Genomic DNA, 7,660 nt, shown 5'->3' on the forward strand with positions numbered 1-7,660 from the left:
CAGTGCGTGTAAAGATTCTGAGAGTACAAAAAGACTCATTTATTTTCACAGTGACTATTTCTTGACCAGGTACTAGGTATCAGGAGCTATCTAAACGTAGGATGGAGTATCTTGGGACATATATTTATTTTATTTTATATTTTTGGTTTTGCAAGACAGGCTTTCTTTGTGTAGCCTTGGCTGTCCCGGACTTGCTTTGTAGACCAGGCTGGCCTTGAACTCACAGTGATCCACCTGCCTCTGCCTCCCAAGTGCTGGGATTAATGGCATGTGTCACCACTTCCCGGCCCATATGTTTATTTTTATTTATTCATATGTATGTATGTATGTATGTATGTATGTATATATGTATGTATTTGTATATACACTTGCATCCCCATGCCACAGCATGGGCATGGAGGTCAGAGGACAGGTGGCAAGAATCAGTTTTCTCCTTTCATCCATGTAGGTCTCGAGGCTTGACCTTAGGTGGTCAGGCTTGGTAGTAGTAGATGTCTGGCCCAGGATTTATATTTTAAAAAATTACCACTTTGTTAGCAAGGGCTTTGTTTATTTGTTTTTGAGACAGGGTCTCACCATGTAACTCTGGCTGTCTTGGAACACCGTATGTAGACCAGGCTGGCCTCAAACTCACAGAGATCCACTGCTTTTGCCTCTCAAGAGTCCTGGGATTAAAGCTGCTTGCCAGCACACCTGGCTAGAAAGTGCTTTTTAATACTTTTACATTTCCAAACCAGCCTCAAACCATATCACAGCTATCCACTTTACTGAGAAATACATTGAGTGTTAACGTATTACAGGTTTAACAATACCATTGTTCACTAAGTAACATTATTCATTTATCCTGAAAATCAACTAGTTATAAGTGAATTTATATTTTTACCCTGATAGTTCTCTTCTTGTAAGTATTCAATTATGTACTAGCCATAAACATCATGAAAGTGCTTTTCAGAGGCATCTTCTTCTCTGGCGCTTCCTCCCAGGCCTACAGCCTGTGGCCAATCCACTGTCCACAAGGGAAGGAGAACTGACTGAACTAAAGTCTTTGGGTGAGCACATGCACACCTCCCACCACACAGCAAACCCCCTGCACACTCTTGTATTCTTTTCTGGTTTTGCTCAGTCAGTGAAGAAGCTTCTTGGGGCTAGGAACTAGCTATGTGGGGGGGGGGGGTTAGGAAGAGTTCACCCAGGATGGAAAGTTCTAGAGATCATCACACAACAATGCGAACATGACTCACACTACTGTATAGTGTACCTAAAATGGTCAAAATAGTAAATGCTACATGCTTTCTTTTAGCCACTGTGAAAAGGGCTAACTTTGTGTTATAGCTTGTCTCTACTCAATCAACAAATATTTATGTTACCATTATGCACCAAATACCTTTTTGTCAGAGAAAATAGAGAGAGCCAGGTCTGATGGTTTTGAGTCTTAAGGAGCCAGCAATCAAGTTAGGGAGGCAGTTAGAGGCGTATGACAACCAACGAACAATCCAGGCACTGAAAAGACACCAGGCGAGAGAGACAGAAAGTCTCGTGTGTTTAGAACAGTTGCTAACCTCTTCGGGCTACAATAATTAAAAAAAAATTTTTTTTAGATACTCAAATGCCTTTTCAAACAATTAAAAAGTTACTGTTTTTCTATTTTTATGTGTATGGCGTTTTGTCTGCATGTATGTCTGTGCACGTGTGTGCCTAGTGCCCACAGAGGCCGGAAGGCGGCACTGGATCACACGGGACTGGGGTTGGTGTTACAGACAGTTGTTAGCGGCCATGTGGTGCTGGAAATGCAACCAGGGTCCTCTGAAAGAGCAGCCAGTGCTCTTAACCATTGAGCCATCTCTCTAACCCTTCCTAAGCATTCTCATATGCGTTTTCTAAATTGGTCCTTCTAATAAGTCCCAGGGGCAACTCTACTTAAGAGTGGGGGAAACAGGCTCTGAGGTTATAATTCACTCAGTTCTCAAGGCAGAGCCAGGACTAGACACAGCGTCTGCTGCTTTCTCCTCAGGAGTTAGAACTGAAGACTTGCTGCCAAAAATCTTTTCAGGGTCAGGATGGAACCCAGAGACCCTAAGAGTACTTCAGTTTTATATTTGCTTAAATTAGGATTCTTCCTTTCCCTATGTCCTCCTGACAGAGAGATTGAGCAACATTCAGTACAAAAGTTATAGATTCCCCTGCCCCCCCCCCCTTTATTGGTTAGGGAAATTAAAACCATAGTGTGCTAGAATGGGGCTGCTATGCAAGGCTAATTCAGCAACAGTTTATGCACAGCTTTTGGTCAATGTGTCAACCCCCACTTACCTCCCCCCTCCCCCACTGCCGTTCCTAACAGTCACAGTGCCTGGGCCATGTCTGCGATTGCCCTGATCCGACCCAAGCATGCTAGGAAGGAGCCCTGACACAGCGGGATGAAGTCAGGGAGTAAGAACTTAGAAGCCATCATCAGGGGCATGACCATATGATTTACACACATTATAAAACCCACATCCTGCTTCGGAAGGAGTAGCTAGAAAGTTCAGAAGCTTTCTTCATCCAGTACTGCTCTCTGGTTTCCTAAGGTGGAGCACTGTTTACCTTTGCCAGCAGGCACCTGAAACCCGCTTCTTTCACCAATTACTCCGTCCTCCGGTGTTAAGCAATAGAAAGTATGGCATTCTTTCTATAAAATCACATAAGCAGTAAGAAAAATAAAATTTAAAAGAACTTGTACGGATAAAGTAAAATTAAAGGCAGTAATTGCAACCCTTGGGAGCTTTCCCCCACTTTCTCTTGATGCTCAACATTTAAAAACAACAAAAAAAGGGTAGTGCTGCCCCCTACTGCCGAACCTTGAAACATTAGAAGTAAGTCTGCGGGCTTTGGGCTGGAGTAACGCCATCCGTTATAGTGTCTTAAGATATTGACTGTAGGAGTTAAGACAATTGTGTTCCTGCAAAGACATTGAGTGTGCTTTTTGTTTATCCTTTCAGTTGCACCCACTTTGTACCAAAGCTCAGGACCTGAGGGCATGTCCAATTAAACAGAGGAGGAAGGACACCACAGTTTGGAGATAAAATGTATGGCACTAGGGTGTCAGACCGCTCCCTGACCTTCCAGAGGACTGGAGTGCAGGCCTGCATGTAACCCCAGCTCCGTGGAATCTGATGCCCTCTTCTGGCTTTTTTGAGCACATGCACACATGTAGCATGCATTCAGGAAAACACAATTAAAAAACAAAAAACAAAAACAAAAAACAAACCTCCAAAAAAGTAGGCATTGCACTAGCAGTAAGACATTGCGTTCATAACAAGCACATCTAGGTAAAAACAGGGCAAATGAGCAGAATCTACTCTGATTTTAAGGCCATGGCCTTCACATTCTCCTCTCATTCTCAGGGACTTTTTTTGTTGTTGTTGTTTTGCAAAGGAAATATTATTCTTTTTGTGATTTTTTTGGGGGGTCAGTGCTTCTCAACCTGTGGGGTTTGATCCCCTGAGGGTCGCATATCAGACTTTTACATTACTACTCATTACAGTAGCAAAATTAACCTTATGAAGTAGCAACAAAATAATCTTATGGTTGGGGGGGTCACCACAGCATAAGGAACAGTATTAAAGTGTTGCAGTGTTAGGAAGGTTGAGAGCCACTGTTTTAAATGGAAATGGAGGTTTCTCCCAGATGTTAAGAGAATTATGGGATGGGTCTCTGAAACGTTTTTTCCCCCTCTTGCAGAGAAAGATATAAAGGCTATTATTAACATGTTTTTATTTTTAATTCGCTTTAAATACATTATCTTGTTTCCTTTTAATTTTGTTAGTATTTACAGATTAAAAAAAAAACTTCTTAGAATCATTAAGTAGCTAAGTGTGGCCTTAAAGTCTAACTCAGCCTTGTAAGTGCTGGGATTTTAGGCACGCACCACCACACCTGGGCTCTTTTCCATTTAGCAAATATTTCAAAGTGTATACCTACCAAGAGGCCAGATCAAACGGACTTCAAAGAGAGCTCAACCATTACCTTCCGGCTGCCTAGGGACTAAAGTGTAATCTCTATGACAATAATAATAACTTCTATGCCTGTGCTAACTGTGTGCGTGTCTATCTGCTACAATTTAACAGATAAGAACAGTAAAACTCAGACACATTAAGTAGCTCAACGTCTTGAAACTAGTAAGAGGCAAAACTGAATTTTTGTTAGTTTGTTTTTTGTTTTTCGAGACAGAGTTTCTCTGTGTAGGCCTGGGTGTCCTGGAACTGGCAAGGTAGAGCAGGTTGGCCTCAAGCTCAGAAGTCCACCTGCCTCTGCCTCCGAGTGCTGGCGTTAAAGGTGTGTGCTACGGCCGACTGGCTCACAGCTAGAATTTTATTCTGAAAATCCACGCTTAGATAGAAGTCACCTGTGCTGCTCATCACTCAGTAAAATGCCTAAGTAACTCTCAAAGCAGAGTCTGTGATATCAGAGATGATGACGAATCTTATTAACACTTGACGAACGAACGCTGTTAGCATTTGCTGAGTTTCTGTGAGACACAATTCAAAGGGTTTCCACATGAACAGCTCAATTGCATTAAACAAGTTAATCTTCCCGGCAACTCCCCGAGGTGGAACTATTATTATCTTCATATTGCAGGTGAGGAAACTGAGATATGCCAAGGAAATCCACTTCCAGAGGTCAGGCTTTTAGCCGTTGTACTAGGATACTTCTTAAGTACAGAAATTATACAGCGCAACAGTTCCTAAATGGTGCTGTGGGAGTTAATTACAGCCAACAGCAGGGGCTAGCATTCAAGGCACTCAGGCCTGTTGGTATCTTAGGAACACAAAGGTTTTTGGAGCCTTAAATAAAACCTGCACATGTGAGCAGCCAGTCCAGGAACTAAGTTTAGGCCCTGTCTGCTCCAGGCCTCCCTGGGCATGTCCTTCTGTGAGATAAGAGAAAGCAAGGCACATCCTGGTTTGGTACAAACCTTGAGATAGTCCTGGTTGGGGGTGGGGTGTGGGGGTGGTGGAGAGAGCTGTACATGAAGAACACAATGAAGGGATAAGCGCAGAGTTAAGCTTCTGCCAAGGCCCACTCAGGACGCAACCCCCTTAGTGGCCTGTGCACTTTTTGAATCCACCATTTGGCCACGCAGTGACCCTTGAGCACATCTTCTCTTACAGCGTAGGTTTCTAAGGAAACAGTGGTTCAGCACGGGACCCAGCTTCTAAATGCCCTTAGCGACAGCGTATACACATCCAGATATAACCAGGCCAACGCATTCTGTGCGTGAGTGCAAAGCGTGATAAACTCTTCCCTCCCCAACTTGTTTCTAAGTTTAGACATCCTGGGCACTCAGCATGAAGAAGACGGAGTGAAATAAGCAGATGGGGCTTAGCCTAGAGGTCCGGACAGTTGCCACCAACGCTCTGCCTCTTGTGTTCTGGGACAGAAATGCCGCTTGGTGGCTTCAGATGTCCCAAAGAATATACTCTAGAGGTCTTCGCTCCAAATACTGCCGTGCAGCTTCCCAGGTCCTCTTTTACAGTTTTGCTTTTTGAAGAAAAGAGATGAGGAATGGGGGGGGGGGGAGGGGGGAGATGGGGGGGGCAGGGCTAGACGGGAGACAGTAGGAGTTGCCTCGGATGGTTTTAGGAACTTGCCAGAAGGCAGTGAGACTTCTTCCCCGGGCTCCTTCCCTTCTGACCTCAGCTGCCCCCTCCCTGGCCACACTCTGCTGGCTGCCTGGCTCTGCTCTTCACAGGCCTTTTGCTTGAATCATTTCCTCAGCAAGGAGGCAGTGTTGAGTCAATTCTAAGTCAAAGTGTTAAAATTAGCAACCCGACCTGAAAGGCATTTTGTTTATTTCAAGTTTGGTATTTTACTCAAGGGGTAGCCTCCAAGGCTCAAAGCAGAAGACTTCTGAATGCAAAATCCAAGAATCTCACATAACTGGGGATGGGGGTGGGGGAAGGACATTTAAATCCTATATAAGTTGGGTGTCCTTCCTCATCTTTCCAATTCCCTAAAATTTAGGTGGTATGTGTCGGGCAGGAAGAACAACTGCGTATGACACTTTCTTTGTCCCTGTCTGTCTCAGTTAGGGTCACTATTGCTGTGATGAAACATCATGACCAAAAGCAAGTTGGGGAGGAAAGGGTTTATTTTGCTTACATCTCCACATCGTAGTCCATCACTGAAGGAAGTCAGGACAGGAGCTCACACAGGGCAGGAACCTGGAGGCAGGCGCTGATGCAGAGGCAATGGAAGGGTGCTGCTTACTGGCTTGCTCCCCGTGGCTTGCTCAGCCTGCTTTCTTATAGAACTCAGGACCACCAGCCCAGGGATGGCACCACCCACAATGGGCTGGGCCATCCCCCACCCATTACTAATTAAGAAAATGTCTTACAGGTCTACCAACAGCTTAATCTTACCAAGGCATTTTCTCAACGGGGGTTCCTCATCTTGGATGACTCTAGCTAGTGTCAAGTTGACGTAAAACTACCAGCTCACCATCACCCTAGGCTTGACCATGGAGCTGTTTAGGCTGTCAAGACATAGTTATTTGGAGGCTGGGGCAGTGGCTCAGCTGGTAAAAGTGCCCGCTGTACAAGCAAGAGGACCTGGGTTTGGATCCCCAGCGTCCATGTACCAGCCAAGAGTGACAGCATGCTTGTAACTCCTTTGCTGGAGAGTGGAGACAGGCAAGTCTCTGGAGCTCATTGGCCAGACGGTCTAGTAGACTTTGTGAGCTCCAGGTTCAGTGAGAGGCCCTGTCTCAAAGAGTAAGGCAGAGAGCAGCTGAGAAAGACACCTGCCATTCACCTCTGGCCCCCACACCTAATGCGCACACATGCATATTTGCAGGCACACATATGTCCTGCTTTGCACTAACAATGAACACAGGTGCGCACGCACACACAGAGAAATATTTATTTGTTCTTAGCCAAGCTGACAGTGTTTAGGTAACCTGGGGTTGCTTTTCTCCCTGGGAATGACGCAGGGAGTGACCATGACTTTGTTGGCTAATGCTGTGAAGACCACACCTCCAAGTTCTAGGAAAGCAAGGTTACAGAACACCCCTCCCCAGCTGCCCTCAGGCTGTGATTTTTGGAAGTGCAGAAAAACACGAGATGGCTGTTGGACCTTCAGTGTTAGCTTGTGACTGTGAGAGGAAAACATTAGTGAAATGCTTGGACAGTGAACCTTAAAAAACAAGGTGATGTTTTTTGAAAAGAAAAAGACAGAAAGGGTCAGCAGGCACTGCTCCAAGTTCATTAGCTTATGTGTATCCTTTGAATGGAAGACTCAGGTGAAGAAGTATCATGTTAGGAAGCCATGATTCTGTTTTCTCACAAAATACCAAGGCTCCCTCGAGTATTTGCCCAATATTTAGTCTAAGAAACAGGGAGGTTCACCAGATCGCAGGCAAAGCAGCATACTATCTACAAGGCGGTGTGGACAATGTGCAACAACAAAGCTAGTATTTAGAAAGCACTTACTGTTCGCAACTAAACACTTTATGTGTCTTAACTCACATAATCCCCACAATAACCCGGGGGGAAAACACTATTATCTCCGTGCTACAGAGCAGGAACGGGCCTGCCCAAGTTAGCGAGTGGCAGGCAGCATCTAAACCTAACTTGCCTGGCTCCAGAGCTAGGTTCCTACTCCTCAGGATATTTTCTAAAAGTGT

The sequence above is a fragment of the Acomys minous genome, assembly GCF_964271855.1.
Source record: "Acomys minous genome assembly, chromosome: 2".
Classification (NCBI taxonomy): Eukaryota; Metazoa; Chordata; class Mammalia; order Rodentia; family Muridae; genus Acomys; species Acomys minous.